The sequence below is a fragment of the Ursus maritimus genome, unplaced genomic scaffold, assembly GCF_017311325.1.
Source record: "Ursus maritimus isolate PB19 unplaced genomic scaffold, ASM1731132v1 scaffold_20, whole genome shotgun sequence".
Lineage (NCBI taxonomy): Eukaryota > Metazoa > Chordata > Mammalia > Carnivora > Ursidae > Ursus > Ursus maritimus.
Genome location: NW_024424453.1, coordinates 44,657,573 through 44,674,834, shown reverse-complemented (window position 1 = coordinate 44,674,834; position 17,262 = coordinate 44,657,573).

Sequence of the window (17,262 nt, the reverse complement as noted above, 5' to 3'; positions counted from 1 at the left end):
TATTTTTCCAGAGGACAGCTTGCGCCCATATGAACCATTACTACATTTTCAATTTTTTCAGTAACCCAGACACCTAATTGTGCGTTATTTTTATCTCCTCCATCTCCCTGTTATCCTCTCTTTCTAGGTTTACTTATTTCTCTCCCATGTATTCTGTTTTCATGCTCCCTGCCATTTGCTTTCTGCTTAGGCTTCCTTCTCTTTACCTCTATCCAACTTCAAATTATTTCCAAAACTACTCCCAGATCCATCTTTTGAAAGCATAGCTGGAATTAGGTCACTATTCTACCAAAAATAGAAAAAAATCGTTGATGAATCACCCACTATGTATAAAATAAAGCATACAGTTCTCAGATAAATGACATCCATCTTTCCAAATTATCTTCTTCATCATTCTCATGGTTGAATGTTGTACCAAATCAAACTTCTTACTTTTCTCAAATATACCATGGACTTCCATAACTCTGCCCACATGGGAGGTACACCTGTGCTGTGGGAAGAACAAGGGCTTTGGCATCAGACAGGCTTTGGTTAGAACACTAGCTCCTCTAAGTGGACAGACCTTGAGAAATTTGCTTGACTTCTCTAGATGTCAGTTTTCTAATCTATAATCTGGATATAATATCTCCCAGATTGTGGTGAGGATTAAAATGTGTCACTGTTTCATTCATACATTTATTCATGTAGTTATTAGTTAGTTAATTCAACAAATAGAGAATGGGCAACCCGCTGTGTTGTAATGTACAAAGCCCTAGAGTTACAAAGTCCAATGAACCAAAGTCCCTGTAGTTAGGTTCAAGAGATGTATAATTATCTTTAAAATAGTTTAGCATGGGAAGAATAATATCCTATGAGTGTTAGTTGGAAAAAGTTCCAACCCAGGTGCAAATTGCATTCTACTCAAGAATGCTTACGCCAAGGTTGCTCAGCTAATGGGCTAATCTGCTAGCCTATTACCAGAAGCCATTATTATTAAAGTTCATCTGTTATCTTTACCTCAACCAACACCAAAGGTTTTTTCAATTACCATGGTGACTATCAGTAATGAGTTTCTATGTATGAAATTAGTGTGTTGGGAATTGGTTTGCATTGATGAAATTAAAGGTATTCGGGATCTATGGATTGGCTATTTAGTAGAACTATTCCCCAGGCTTGCGTGAAGAGGATATGGGAATACAGTAATGTGTGTATCCTTGATACTGAGGAATGATATCAAAAGTTCAATGGTTCTGTGAAATTGGAGGATTCTAGTTGCCAGATGCCCACTGATAAGGTAGCATCATCCTGAGTCTGGCACGTTGGCAGGGCTCCTCAGTTGAATCTTCCCCAAACAAGGTGAGAACACCTAAAATGACTAAAAGGTGAGCCTTTAGAATGGTTTATGTGGATTATTTTTGTGATTACTTATTTATCAATAATTTATCAATAGACATCTAGTTAATAACCATCTGCCTATTACAATATTGTGAGTGAAGATGGGGAAATCATGTAGCTAAATCTCACCCATTTCAAACTTTCAGATGTTCACGTTTATTTGCCAAAAAGCACCCAAAACATGTGCACTTAAGAAATAGGCTGGATCATTTTGTATCATCAGTATACTCATGGTCAAGAGGAGGAGACATAAATAAGCCAGTAATCACAGTGAAGTATTACAGGGAGACATGAGAGCGTAGGTAAGGAATATTTGAATCAGAGAAGGAAGGGTCTTGTTATGAATCAATGCAACCCGGTTTGGTTATTCATAATTATTAAGTTCTTCTTTAGTAAATATTTGTAGCCTCCAATAGGCAAAGCAGGAGAAGGCTATAGGGGTTTTTTTGTGTGTACAATTTCATTACCAACTGTCATATTAAAAAGATAGCAAGTCTGAAACTCAACTCTGCCAAACATTTGACCATTAAATAAAAACGCAGCAGAAAAACCGGTCACACAGATGTTTTGCAAGTTCTATGAAGTCCCGGTTCTCCATCCTTTCAGGTCTTCTGACAATCTCCTTCATGGGAAGGAGTCAGTCAATGACATTTCAATACTGGAATTTGGCCAACCTTGATCTGTTCAGGCAACAGAATTCCCTGAAAAATGGTGACATATATGATAATGCCTGTAAGGCCTCATAGAGTATAATTTGCAAGGTCAGAGGTGTCTGTGTAATATTTCTAATCAGTCTGCATATTTAGAACACCGTGTTTTTTCACTGATGAAAAATAATTTTTAACATCCTTTAAGCAAATTAACAATCCCCAACCTCCATGGTATTGATCTGAGATAAGTAGTTGATAACAGCAGTCCCTAAAATGTAGGTTTCTGAATAGAGCCTTTAAATGCTAGCCACCCACCCCTTGAGAGTCTGTTCTTCTAATGAAAGCACTTCAATTGATAAATAACCATGCCTAGTTAGATGAAGCTAACAAATTAATATGGCGCCAATTGTGATTAAGTATTTAAAATAAAATATGGACAATATAACAAAGTTGGAAGACAGAAAAAGTAGTGGGCAGCATTTTAAGAGGGGGCTTCACTCAAATGAGTTTTAAGTGCCAAAAAAATCACTTGGAAATACTTGCTGTAGTGACTAGAACTTTGCGGAGGGCATTTAATAAATGTTGCTTTCCCTGAATTTCTTCTCTGCTCATGTCTGTTCTTTCAGTCCAACACATCCTTCCCATTCCTACTGTTCCAAATCCTATCCATCTCTGACAGTCCAGCACAGATGTCATTCCTTCAGCTGAGGCCCTATGATGCCCATCAGCTCAGCTACCTCAATCCCTACCTCCCCGCTTCTCTCCCAGAGCCAGAAGTGACCCCTCCTCTACTGTGGGCCCACAGTGCATGCTTACTTCATATCAGAGGTGTTGGTCAGGCCCTTTTCAGATAAGGACCTAATGTCATATTTTTCAGATACCTTCCCTGTACTGGGTGCTCTACAGATGTCTGTAGAGTAAACAAATAGATGTACAAGGAATGATTTTAACCCTGACAGCTTCTTCTCCTTCAGCATCTTTCCCTGTGTCTTTCAAACTTTCCAACCAAATCCTTTTAAGGGAAGAGAGGAGTGCAAAAGAAACTTGGACGCATACTTGAAAATAGCTTCACACAAGCGAAGATGATTTTTGCATCTTTTCTCTGAAAAAAGTCATGCTAGTTTTGCATTCTCTTTAATATTTTGAAATAAAAATTCTTAATGGCACCAAGTTAGACTACATTAAAAGAGAAGAAAAACGGGGTGATACTCCATGTTTATTCTGTAGTTGCATACGCCTGGGGAAACAAGAACCGGGTTTGTGAAACATGAGTTGAGGTGGTCCCTGTTTAAATATCATGGTTCTTCTGACATCATCTTTTAATATCAGTTGAGGAACAATTTAAAATTAAAGTTCCAGGCTGGGCCTTTGAAATTCTAATTCAGGATGTCCCAAGGAGGCCCCAATTAGCACTTCTGGTACGTAATTTAAGTGATTCTGATCGTTTATGTTTTTACATAAGTCTCTCTGCAAAGGGAGACTTCTAGTCAATTAACACTCAAATTACCAGACATAGAGAGATTGATACTTTCCTACCTGTCATGCTCTTTGAAAAACAGAGCCCTACGGTGTAATTTTGCTCTGAGCTTTAAATAATTTTGTACTGATGTACTGACTCAGGCTTCTTGGAAACACATGGGTCTTAAAACTTAGATAAAATAAAACACTTACTCTCGGCTCATGTAGATTACAAATCGTATGGCTCAAATTTCTCTAGAACTGTTAAATAATTGTCCACTTAAGTTACTTTCTTTTTGCTTTTTATGATGGAAAAAAGACTCCAAGAAGTTGTGTCATTTGCCCAGTGTTGCACTCTGGGTCTGGGGGTACAATACACACAGGACAGAGAACTAATCTTATTCATCTGGGAGTCCCCTCCTCACATTCTCACCTAAGGATTGGCATGTATACCATTTCAATGACTCACTGACCTAGAAGCTACCCTTCTGTGGCCAGTCAAGCTCCTTTATCCCCTGCATGTCATTCAACCTTGGTTTTGACCCAGTAAATCCCATAGGGTCTTATTGGGATTGTGGCAAGATTTCTACTTAAAATCATCCTGAGATCACCAGCTCGTTTCTTGACTGTCAGAAACTGAAGAATTGCCATCCTTCTGCCCAGGTTTGAAAGCACACGTGAGCTAAAGCTGCACCTTCTCTTGCTTATTACAAATCTCTTGAATCACTCGGCAGGCAAAGCCATGGGGAAGAATCAAGGAGAGGCTTTTGTTCCATTTATAGAACAATATGGGCTTCCTCTAGGGCCAAAGTCACACCTGTCTCTTCACTTAATAAAAATGGCTTATGACCAAAGAGTCAATTGTGCCCCCAAAATGCATTGTAATTTCACATGTTTTCTCCATCATGTTGAAAAGTAAGTAAAGAGGGACATAATTAGCCTTATAAGATAAGTAACAACGCAAGGCATAAAGAGATCAAGAGATTTGCAAATGTTACTTAGTATATTCCAAGACAATGATTAGACTGTGAATATTCTACCTCCCTATCCACTATTCTTTGCATTATTTGTGATCTTTCTCCTTCTATATCTCTGCCTATTTTCAAAAAATGTTTGTGAATTTTGCAGTAAAAACACAAAGAGAATAAGGCAGATTTTTAAAGAGCTTACAATCCTGTGGAGAGAGGAGAAACATGCAAAGAACTTGCAACACCATGGTTGTTTCAACTGAGCGATACCATTGGCTTTGGGCTTCCTGGTTATGGTGAAGTTAGGTCAAGGAGCCCTCATAAAAATGGAGACAGGAAGCCCTGAAGGGGGAGCTCTTGTGCTCAAGGCAGACTGCATAACCAACAGGAAGAAGATAATTCTTATCTTGACAAGGGCAGAAGGACACTTTTCTCATAGGAATTTTATCTCCTGCTTTTAAGAAAAAGAAAGATCTCTCCCAGCCCCAATAGCAACTGCAAACCACTGCTTGCAGCCAACAGAAATCATCATAACCTCAAACTTCTGTTCTTCTCCAGTGAATTTTTGTATGAAACAACACTTTTTAATTTCCTCCTGAAACCTAATAAAGATCACTTTCCCTTTGTCTTTTGGACTCACCTATGGTTTGCCGTAATATGCTTGTCCCCTATTGCAATTCCTCTGCTATTCCTAATAAACTCATCTTGCTAGTAAAATAATTGACTTTTATTTTTAAGATTCACGTTATCAACATGAAAAGGAACCAAGATGAATTACAGATGTCTAATTGTCTGATAAAATCAGCTATATTGTTTTTCAGAAAACAGTATAAACATATTGTCTAAATTCTAAGATGAATTGATAATGAGGGTCCTCAGTAAAATAAAAATAAAGTAAAATTTAAAAAAATATATCTTCACTAGTGATAATGCAGAAAAAGCAAAAATGATCATATGACCATGTTTTCATACCATCCTTATAGAAATATGGGGCATATTATTAAGTTGCAGTTCAATAAAGAGCCTTCTATAAGATTGGATTATTGTTCCAACACTTAATTCCCACATTTGCTACGCAGCTCTGCCCACGAGAGGTGTTTCCTTCTTGACCCCTTGAATCTGGGCTAGGTCATGGACTTTCTTTTGCCAAAGGGATTTTAATAAGTGGAATAAAAGCCAATAACTTGAAATACTCTTCTATAGTTGGAACTTCTGTAGTTGCTCTGTTGTGTCTCTATTATCAGATGGAGACTACATACCCTGGCCATTCTGAAGGTTCTAGGAGGATGAGAAACTCATTCAGACCAAACTTCCAGCAAGAAAAGCTGCCACAGCGATGTCCAGCCAAGTCAATTGTCCACCACCACACTGCTAACCCACAGGGCCTTGACAATAAGGGGTCCTTTTCAAGCCACTGAATTTTAGAGTGGTTTGTTATATATAGTGCTCTTTGCTGAAGATACAATTTCTGGGCAATACAATTTACCCTTTTTAGGTATACCATTCTATGAATTCTGAAAAATGCATACTGGCATGAAACCACCACCACAATCAAGACAAAACGTTTTCATCACCCCAAAAATTCCTTCATTACTCTTGGTAGTCCTTCCCCTCCACCACTCCCAGCCCATGTGGATCACTGATCTGTTCTGTCTCTATAGTTTTGCCTTTTCCAGATTTCATATAAATAGAATCGTGGAGTATGTAGCATTTTGTGTCCTTCTCTTCTTAGCATAAAGAATTTGAGGTTAGTCCACACTGTTGCATGCATCAGTAATTTGTCCTTCTTATTACTGAGTAGTATGCCAATATATGGCTGTACCAGTTCATCCGTTCACAGCTGATGGACATTGAATTATTTCTGATTTTGGTGTTTATGAATAAAAGCACTACAAACATTCATATAGAAGTTTTGATATAGACATATACTTTTATTTAACTTCAAGTAAATACCAAGGGGTAGACCACTGAGTTATATGAAAGTATACATTACAAGAAATGCCAAACTGTTTCCCCAAATTGCTATCCCATTTTGTATCATCTCCAGGATTGCATGAGAGTTCCAGGTGCTCCACATTCTCACCAGGACTTGATGTTGCCAGATTTTATAATTTTTAGTCATTTAAATTAATGTGCTGTGGCATCTAATTATAATTTGAGCAACATTTTTTGTCCCAATGCTTAAGTGATGCAAAAGAATTAAACCAATATGATCCAGGTACAATGTTTCCTGGTGCTCCGGACTTCACAGTTACTACTGCTATTTAAATAAAACTAGCAAAGTGACTCTATGCTGTAATTATTTCTGATTCAGTCTGTCAGAAACATTTGAAAACCTGTTAGGACTTCCAGAATGTCCAGTGGTACTTCCTATAGCCTGACAATGCATCGGCCCTTTGAAATGCAGCAAGTACTGTAGATAATATAATTGTTCTTTCTCTTTTTCCACTTGTTTTGTTTTTCTAGCTGTAACTCACTCCTGTCTGTTTCACTGATTGTCCTTTTTTTTTTCTTTCTTAAAACAAACTATAGTTTTTTCACCACTTTTCCGTTCTAAATAGGAATAAAATCCCAGCAAGAATCAAACCTCTAGGACCGGAGGTATAAAACCCGAGGTGGGGGGAAGGGAAGTCTTTTATGTTCTAGTGTTTAATTTCTCCTTCACAGTTCCAGGGAAATGAGGTTTCAGAAAGGTTGTCTTTTCATTTAAAACGGTTGCAAAGGGAAGGTAGATAGCGTTTCAATAAACTCCCTTCAGCACTCAGTATTTTAAATGAAAACTCTAATTACCCACCATAAGGTACCATTTAGCATATCTGTTTTAATTATTGTCAATTTTAAAGGAAATCAACCTAGGAAAAAATTAAGTGGCATATACATATTACCAATTAGTTTCTGGTTTAGTAGGTGCAAAAGTCAGGTCGCCAGTACCTGGAATCACAACTGTGCAGGGACTTCTTTCTGCGAAAAGGCGCCGCAGACCTACGATCGTTTCCCTTTTGCTCGCTCGCTCTTTTTCTCTCTCCTTTTTCACATGATAGACTCCAATCAGCCTCGCCATACTTTAATATAGTATTGGTCTGACCTTAAGCAAACTTTCTTTCCACCAGTCTTGATGACTCTTTCATATCCTAAAGTTTATCTCTCGGGAACGTTTAATGGCATGCTTCCGGTAGGGCTGTCCCAAGGAAGAAAAGACTTACGAGAAACAAAAACTGTGTTCAAATATTGTAATCCCTTTGATGAATAGGAAGGAAACTGATAATTTTCTAGAAGGAAGGACTAGGAATGACAAGGGGACACTGTTAAGTCAGATTTGCTTCATGAGACAGAACTGCCTTCATCATTACAGCTACTGATCACCTCAGAAGAAATGGCTTCCCTGGGTTCAGTAATGTCTAGGCAAAGTCTGAAATCATATCATGGGAATGAGATCCAGGAGGTAATTCTTAGCTCTCGGCCCTATGGTTCTGTGACTTGTATGTTTGGGCTATAGAAGCAACCTAAGATTATGTGTCCTCAGTTGTCTTTTTAAAATGACTCCACCTTCCTTACACCCCATGATCAATCCTTCTGTCTCCTGTCTCTCTTTGTCTCCCTCTTTCTTGCCCTCTGTTTGGCACAAGTTGGAGAGGGAGAGGATAGGAGCACAGAGTGCTGTATTATCCAGTAAATGTTGGTCTTTTTCCAGTATATTTTGTTTTTGTTTCTGTTTTTTGGTTGTTATTGTGAGTGACAGAAGCCCAATTTGAACTGGTTATGCCCTTCCTCCTGTCCTAGAAAGGGAACTTCTTAATTCTTGTAAACAAACTGCGGAAAGGGCATGGAAATGGCTGGCTTAGTGACCAATAAAACTCAGAACAGAAACACCACTTAGCACTCTCCATCTCTTGTCTTTGCTTCTGTCTGTGCTGGGTTCATCTCTCCTATTGATAATCAGCTTTCTCCACAGAGTAGGTCACATGGCTTCTGAAAGCATCTGGATTTATAACTCATAGCCCTACCCTTAAGAGAGAGACTGACCATCTTTCCTTTGTACCCATTCACAAAATTCAAAGGAAGAACTTGTATTGATAATGTATCTCCTGTGGCCTGAGGGACAAGAGAGTTCCCATTCTTGGCAACCCCGCTGAACCATAAGGGAAGATAGAGCATTTAATGCCCACTGCAGACTTGAGTTTCTTTATATAAAAAACAGTTAGAGCACTTCTTATATGGAAGGGACTGTTGTAAGTGCTTTGCAAATATTAATTCATTTACTCCTCATACCAATCCTACAATATCCTATTATTATTTTCATTTTTGAGAAATAGCACAGCTTGCTCGGTACTCGCAGAGGACATGGCACCCAGACCTACTTTCTCACTCTTTTTCCCATCTCTCCTTCCTTTTTCTTCATGAACTTTTACCCTCTTACTGTGTACTTTCCCCTATAACACCCAGCATGGCAGTCTTTTTGCCCATTTCGCTGTTTTTCTTCCCCAATTGACAGAAGAATAATCTCTATCTGGCTGCGATGTCAAGTGCTAAATATATTGGGATTCCTTAAAGAAGCAATCCGTTTTCTTTTCTCAAATGTATCACATGCAGTTAAGTGGCACTGACTTGTGCCCTCACTGACCAAATTTCACAGAGATGGCCTGTCAGAGGCTAGGGAACCTTTTGAGAAATGGGTATCTTCTCTATGGAAATATCCCAATTACCATTTCCTATGGGAAACCCAGCATCACCCCAGAGATCTGTGGCTATCAGCAACAGTAACCAAGCTGAAGGGACATCCATCTTCATTCCCAGTGGGGACACCACCATTTTCTCTAACGTGTTCATCTTGAGCGATAGAAAACTCTAACTAAATAAACGAAAAAAGATGGCAGAAAATAATCCACAGTGACTTATGCATCTTTCTCCATCCATAAATAACTTTATATTTCACTTCTGGCAGCTGAGCTGAGCCAGAAGGTAATGAGCCATTGTGGAAAACCCATCTGTTGCTCATAAGGGGAAAGGCCGGATTTATTGAGGAAGAATCTGGAGCGTAAGTCCTGTTATTGTTAATGGGAGTTGCACATCTAATTGGTCATGCTGAAAATATGCCCTATTATATTCTTTCACTGGCCAGATGGGTGTGCTCAGCTGCAATGCTGAGAAGAAAAATGTACCTAAAGAATTTGAGAGTGGGAGTGGACACCACAGCCGGTAGGGAACTGACAGTTCTAATGAGGATAGATAGTACTTGTCCATGGGCCTGATTTAAAGATGTTTTCAAAAGAACTCAAAAGGCCCAATACAGGTATTTCTACATGGGGTCACATAGTCCGGTCCCCTGGAGTGGATAGTGTTGAATCATTTCAGCTAGGCCCCACCAGCCCCATAATTTGAAACACATCTACCTCTCATTCCTTTGCAACTTTGCCCACTGGTACTTAATAATTGCTTTGAGACTTTCTTAAATGGTGCTGCATAATGGCAATTGAAAGCCATTAGTGTCCTCTTTACTATGGTGGTGGGAAGAAAGACTGAGAAATCACAGGCAGGTTTTGCTTTATACATTAAATTTCCCCCAATCGTGTTTAAATCAGATTTGGGGCAATAAGTCTTCTGACAGAGATGAGGCACTGTATCTTGACCACAGTTTCCGGTGCATTGCAAGTGTTTAATAAATGTTGAACGAAGAAGAAGGTAAACTAACAACAAAAAGTAAAATCTTAGCACATTATGGCTGTAAGGGATCTGAGAGATTTTGTTAGAGTACACTAACTACTCTAATTAACAATCCCTAATTCTCAGTAACTTAATAAAGGTTTAGTGCTTTCTTGTCTTGTTCCAACATCGTAGATGTGGAGAAGCGCCACCTGGTGGGGGAAAGTGCAAAATGCTGCACGCTGTTATTCTCCATCTTGTTATACTATCGACTTCCACATGTGGCCTCCAAATTCACCACAAAAGAAGAAAAGCGAAGAGGATGGACTCCAACCAAGCCTTGGGTGAGCCGCCTCACTGCCAACCTTGGACTGGCCCAAACTCAGTCGTCTGGTCTGAAGCAATAGAGCAGAAGCTGGAAAATCTAGTCTTCCTTATGCCCAGAGGGAAAATGAGTGGGATTTGGTGAATGCACGGAATTGTCACAGTCCCTGAGACTCTTTGATCCTTCATTTTGCAGATGGGGAAACTGAAGGTCTGAGACTGGGTGATGTTCAGCAAGTCACATGGTGGTTTGGAGACAATCTGGAAGAGAACTCTAATTTCCTGGTCTCTGACATCATTGTTTGGGAGAGAGAGTGGAGCGAGAAAGGATGGAGAAGAAGAAAGAGGGAGGGAGACAGTTCACAAAGAGCGCTAGACAGGACTTGAACATCTAAATCCTTGTTCCTGGCTCTGTCATCAGGCTGGGTAGTCACTTACTCCTTGATTTCCCCTGCTACAAAGTGAGCAATTTGAACAGATGATTGTTCAAGTCCTTCAAGCACCAACAAACTCAACTTCTATCGAGACATTACAAAGAAGAAAGAACACTTCCGAGAAAAGCAAGACTGTCAAAGACAAGCAAGTCAGTGTGAGGTGAGGGGTGGCATAAAGCAGGAGAACGAGGTAGGGGAGTCTTATGGACGTCACGGCCTATGAAGACTGCAGACAGGCCTGTCAGCCTGCAGTGACCTGAGATCATGAGCACCTTTCTGGAGTCCATTTTTGCTCCCCATTGCATCTCTCCTACCACCCCAAGCTGGTTGCTGTCCTGTCAGAGCCCCCTGGTATGAGCTCCCACTGCCTCACTGTCACAGGTTTGAAAGCAGCCAGACCAGAGGCAGGGCCAGACCAGGGGCTGACAGTGTGCAGCTGGACAGCCTCCCTTCTCAGGAACTCATCTCTCACGCCCACCTTCAAGTGTGCGAGCTGTAACGGGAGAGAGATTAAGGCGACGCTACAGGAGACTTCATTAGCTGCTCTAGGCCAGCCAAGCCTGGGAGACTGTCCCCATGCAGGGTGATAACAGGCCTCTGCAACAAAGCTGCCAGCAGCAGCCTCAAATCCCTTTTCAATTCTGCCCACTTTGGCTCGCTCAAAGGGTAAAGGGATCAATTTCTGAAATCAGCCTTTCCCTTAAACATGACCAAGTGGCAGCCAAAGCATAAACAGAGGTAATCCTTCAAGGAGCGGCACTTCAGGCTCACCAAGCGCTTTCATCTCAGGATTCTAAAGTCCTTTTCAATCATGAATCGCTTTCTCTAAGCCCCCTGCTCTCAGAGCCAGGCAGAAGCCATGTGGAGGCTGTGCACTGGAGCGGGGGTGGATGGGAGGTGGGGGGTGGGCAGGGCTCTCAAAGGCGCCAGGGAGCTCCACTGCATTTCCATCTTCCACCAGGTTTCCATAAATATCATGAGCAGGACTAAAACATGAAACAATGGGTATCAAATTGAGACAGTGTTTTTCAGACCTGGAGAGGGAGCAATCATGAGCTAGGAAATCTAGAATTACAAATTTCACGCACCTGGACCCCTCTGGTGGTGGTGCCTTGGCTGGATCAAATGCTTAGTATCTCTTGGGTCTCTTTGCCTTCATTTTTTACTGGCTTAATGTGGCAACATTTTCTAATCATTATGAGAAACCCAGATACTCTGATCTCGGACTGGACAAACGGGTTTATGTTTGTGGAAGGTAGAAATTTGTAGCTACAAAATTAGGCATGGTAGGCATCATCGTAATTTCTTAGCAATCAACTTAAATCAGTCTTCGGCCTTCATCTCCTGGTACTTGCTGATTCACAGTGAGATGCACATTGACAGAGTTTACTCGGTTCCTCCAGGACTGCTGACTGCTGCTTCTATTCACGGTGATATTGGCTGATTTCAGAGACCTCACTTCTGCGGGTTCTCTAAGCCCATCAGGCAGTGCCCTCTGAGGCCTCACTGTCTCCCCAGGACTGCTCCCTGCAGAGGGGGTGGTATGTCTTCTCTGCTTACAGTAGTCATACCTTCTAACCCCTTCCCAGCCTGGAAAAAATCTTTCTTCTTTCCTTTATTATCTTCGAAGCCATTCCATAATTTCCCTTCCTCCTTCACATTTCATTATCTCTTGCTCAGCAAATTCTAAGGAAAGGAAATGAAAAGTCCCCAGCTCCTGGTTTGAAAAGGAGAAATGAAAATGGTAGAATGTCTTAAAATTATTTTAATAAAGCATCATCCTGGGTGCCTTAGTGGGTGAAGTGGCCAACTCTTGATTTCAGCTCAGCTCATGATCTCAGGGTTGTGCAATTGAGCCCCACATCGGGCTCCATGCTGGGTGTGGAGCCTGCTTAAGAGCCCCTCTCTCCCTCTCCCTCTGCCCCTTCCCCACCCAGGCACATGCACATGGGCTTTCTCTCTCTCTGTAAAAATAAAATAAAATGAAATGAAATAAAATAAAATACAACAAAGCATCATCCTAGATGTTGTCACTAAGAAAACCAAAGCCACCAGCCTGTCAAATTAGAAAGGAAACAAAGCTCAGCCAAGAAGATGGCCAGAAGTAGACCATGAATAAGACCTACGAATCTGTGATGCATCTTCTTCTAACTGTTGTTTGGTGTAAACAAGGTCGATACATCCTGTGATTTACTAAAAACTGCTTGTGGCTTGAGTGTTTTCAGGGGAACTTTCTGAAAGACTGTGTAAATATTTCCTTGGTTCTATGCTAGTTAAAGATTTAGGGGTCATATAGTTAAACCAGCCCATCCCTCATCTGAAATACTTAGTCAACTTCCACCATGAACCAGAACTTTCTCTTGCGGAAACTCATTCAGATAATGGTTTTGGGACCGAGTCTAAGCTTCCTCTGGTTGATCACAATTCCATCCTCTAGTCCAGGGTCATGCAAGTTGTTGAGAAGGAAATTAACCTCTGCAAGTTTTCCATTATGTGCCAGACATTTTTAGGGCTCTTTTTATATGTGTTTTGTACAAATTCTGAAAGGTAGCAATTATTGTCTCCATCATAGAAACACAGAAAGGGATTCAAGGTGGTGGAGTAATTTGCCAAAAGTCAGCTATTGAAGGAAACAGCAGTGATCTGGTTCTAAAGCAATGGCCTTCCCACCACACCATGTTGACTGCCATTTTACACATAGCCACCCACAAGAATGTTATTTCTAAGATCACTGCCATATCCCCACTAAACTATTAGTCCCCACTAATCCAGGTTAATTGTTCTTTCACCATTGTTCTGTTAACAATAGCAGCAGGCACCATTTATTGATGGCCTTATTATGGTCAAGATCCCTGGTCAGTACTTTACATGGGTCATCTCATTTAAATAGCTCAAGAAGGCTATGGGACAGGCACCTACTTTACAGTCCTACGGTCCTTTACCACTATGTGGATGAGGGCATATGGTTTGGTGTTTATGAGCACTGGATCTGGAGTCAGACCACTGAAGATTCAAAGTCAGCTCTTCCAGTGCAAAGTTTTATATATATATATATATATATATATATATATATATACCCATTTCTGGTCCATATAGGGATCAAACCCACAACCTTGGTGTTAATAACATTACTCTCTAACCAACCGAGCTAACTCACGAGCTGATCAAACTCAGCTTTTTCAGCTATAGCCTTGGGAGAGTTAGTTTCTCTAAGCTTTGGTTTCTTGTGTGGGAAAGTGTAAGCATAATAACAGTAACCACCTTTGGGGTTATTGGGAGGTTTAGATGCCATCATCCCTGGAGAATGTCTGGTATATCATAATAAATGTTAGTGACTCTTATTGAGCATCTCAAGATCTCTCCCCACCACGGCTGATAACTCATAAAGCTACTCAATTTTGTTAACAACTATTTTACAATAAGACACCAAAAATTAAATACAGTATAACAGAAGCAATTTGACCAATATAAAAAAGGAGCTATTCTAGGTTTTCAGAACATGCAATTATACTTTAGAAACATATAGAAGTCACAGTTAGCTGGGGCTTCCTCGTGAAAAATTTAGGAATACAGGGAGCCAATGAAACGTGGCCAGAGCTCCTAGGTTTGTGCCCTTACCCAGTTTGTGAGTAAACTAAGGTCTTGCTTACACCTCTTTGGCAGATGGTTGCCCACTTCCCCTGAGGAAGTCCACTCCTGGAGGGACTGCCTTTGCAACTTCAAGTGTCTGCACATTTTTTAATTGTTTATTTCTCCTGTAAGGGCAGGTTCAACCCAGCACGTTGCTACTTTGTGAGCAAGGATGATGAAGGCTCTGCAGTTTTACCACAGTAGGGTAGAATGTATTAGTAAAAATCATTAAGTTAAAGTTATCTTTCTCCATCATTTTTTTAAGGCACTGACATGTTTCATTTTGGGGAAGGATCTTCCTTCATCATCCTTGGCCCCAAATTCCCAGCCCTAATAGAGATGATGAACCCAAACTATGATAATGCAAGCCAATAGGTATCATTGGCAGCACTTTGAAGTCAAACTTCAGCTTTACATTTCTAATATAGAGTCATACACAGAGACTGCACAATAGCATTACTCCTACCTTACAATGGGAATTGTTCAACTACAAAATTAGGACATCTGAGGACAAAATCCTCTGAATGACTAATACACTCCCTTTCCTGTGTCCTTGCCAGACTTCCGGAGGAAACACTAACTGTAATGCAATGAGTTTCAGAAAGTTTGTTTTTTTCTCTTTTTTTTTCCTTTTCCTTTTTCTTCTTAATAAAGGCTTTCCTCAGTTGGAAGCAAAATGTCAGGAAGTGAGATGATCACTGTGAACCTCTTGGTTTTTTCCAGTGAAAAACATTTTAATAAACAGCAGTTAAAATCAATCAAAATAAACAACTACATATACGATGTATAAATCTCAGTAAATTACTGTTGAGCAAAAGAAGACCCAAACAAATAGCCATAGTATGAGTTCATCTGTACAGTGCTTAAAACAGAGGATGCTGATCTATGGTTAGAAATCAGGGTAGTAGTTACCTTTGGGGAGATAGTGCCTAGAAGAGAGCGCAAGAGTTTCTGGGATGCTGGTTACATTCTGTTTATTGATCAGGGAATTGGTTACATGAGTGTGTACAATATGAGAAGTTATTAAGCTAAAATGATCTGTGCACTTTCCCGTATGTTAGGCTTTAGTGAAAAGTTTACTTAAAGTCAAGAAATCAAAAACACTAGAAATTTACTCACACAAAGTTATGCAAACAGAAGAGTTTGTTAAATATTGTGGAAATTTCCAGAAAAATTAGGTATGATAAGGGGTCAGAATTTTCGCTAAGGAAAGCAAAGCCATCATATTCAGATGGAGAGCCAGAGGAAAATGACATTTTTCTATTTCCCCTTCTCTGTCTTCAATTTTTGGAAAATGATACCTTTTTGAACTAAGCAGGAATTTATAGAATTTCAATATGAAAAAGCATATACTCTTCACTCACTACTCACCAAAACACCATAAGTATCCATCCCCATCTTAAAGATAAGCCAGGTCATAAAATCAATTTTGTAAGGCTGACACATCTTTCTCTTAGAAAAGGAAGCAGGAGTGATTGTATGTTTAGTTGTAACCTACCAGGATTTCATTTTTAGGCCCACATATGTTATCCTAAAAGCAGATGCCTTTGTACATGTTTTTCTCCAAGGGAGTTTGGCATATTGGAGAGGATACCAATTTTCCCTTCCCACATCATAAAGAGCTCCCTTGAATTGTTCCTCTGGGAAACCTTCTCCTACCTTGAGGTCGAATGTAGGAGGCTTTCCTTTGAGCTTCCAGGGTGCCCTAAGCTAACTCTGTCATTGGATTTAGCATATTTCAGCTTGTCTGTTTACATATTTATCTTGCACCGGGTCATGTGTGCAATATCACCAAAGCTGAGGTCGATGTGGTATTGCTCTGCCCCTGTGACCCTCAGTCCACCTCAACACCCACCTGTAGCTACAGGGAACAGGGACCGTACACCCTGACAGTTTCCCTCTTTGAATGCCTAAATGTTGCATGTTTCTGTCTGAGGGTTTTCTCCAAGGTTGAAGGCATTTGCTCAGCCATATGGGGCAGATTCAATATGCTGAGGACTTAATGCTTCCCAACCAGCAGAGGCTGGATATTGATGGATAAATGCCCCAGTGTCTGGTTATCTACTTCTGCATAACAACCACCTCAAACTTTAGAGACATATAACAATGTTGATCTTAACTGGGGGCTCACCAATTCTGGGAGTCGGGGATTTGGAAGAAGCAGAGTGAGGGTATCTTGTCTCTGCTTCATGACATTTGGGCCCCATTTGGGAAGACGCAAAAGCTCAAGCAATAATGACTGGGGTGAGAATCATCGGAAGGCTTGCACACTCACTTTCCTGGCTGTTAGTACTGGCTGTGCCTTTGTCCTCAGCTGGCTCTGGCTGGTATGTGTTGCCCCACGTAGTTTCTCTATGAGGGCTAGTTTGGGCTTCCTCACAACATGGAGGCTGAGTTCTAAGCACAAGCATCCTGAGGGAAACAGGAGAAGCTGTATTGCTCTTTATGTCCCAGCCTCTGAAGTCATATAGCACCACTTCCACCAAAGTCATAGGTCCACCCACATTTGAGGAGAGGAAACATAAACCCAAGCTCTTAAATGAAAGAGCCTCAAGGTCACATTACAAGAAAAGCACACAGAAAAGGAAGGTCTTGTCATGGGTATATTTGGAAGAAGAATATGCCACACCCAGTGTCTTTGTCCCTCACTGGGACAATTCCGAGGTATGTTCTCCATGATTCTTTCAAGTGTCCCCAGTAGACTGACTCTCAGCTTCCCATAGCAGTGACCCGTTCATAAATACACACATGGCTGGCTTTTCCAGTGTTCTTGTCTCACTTTCC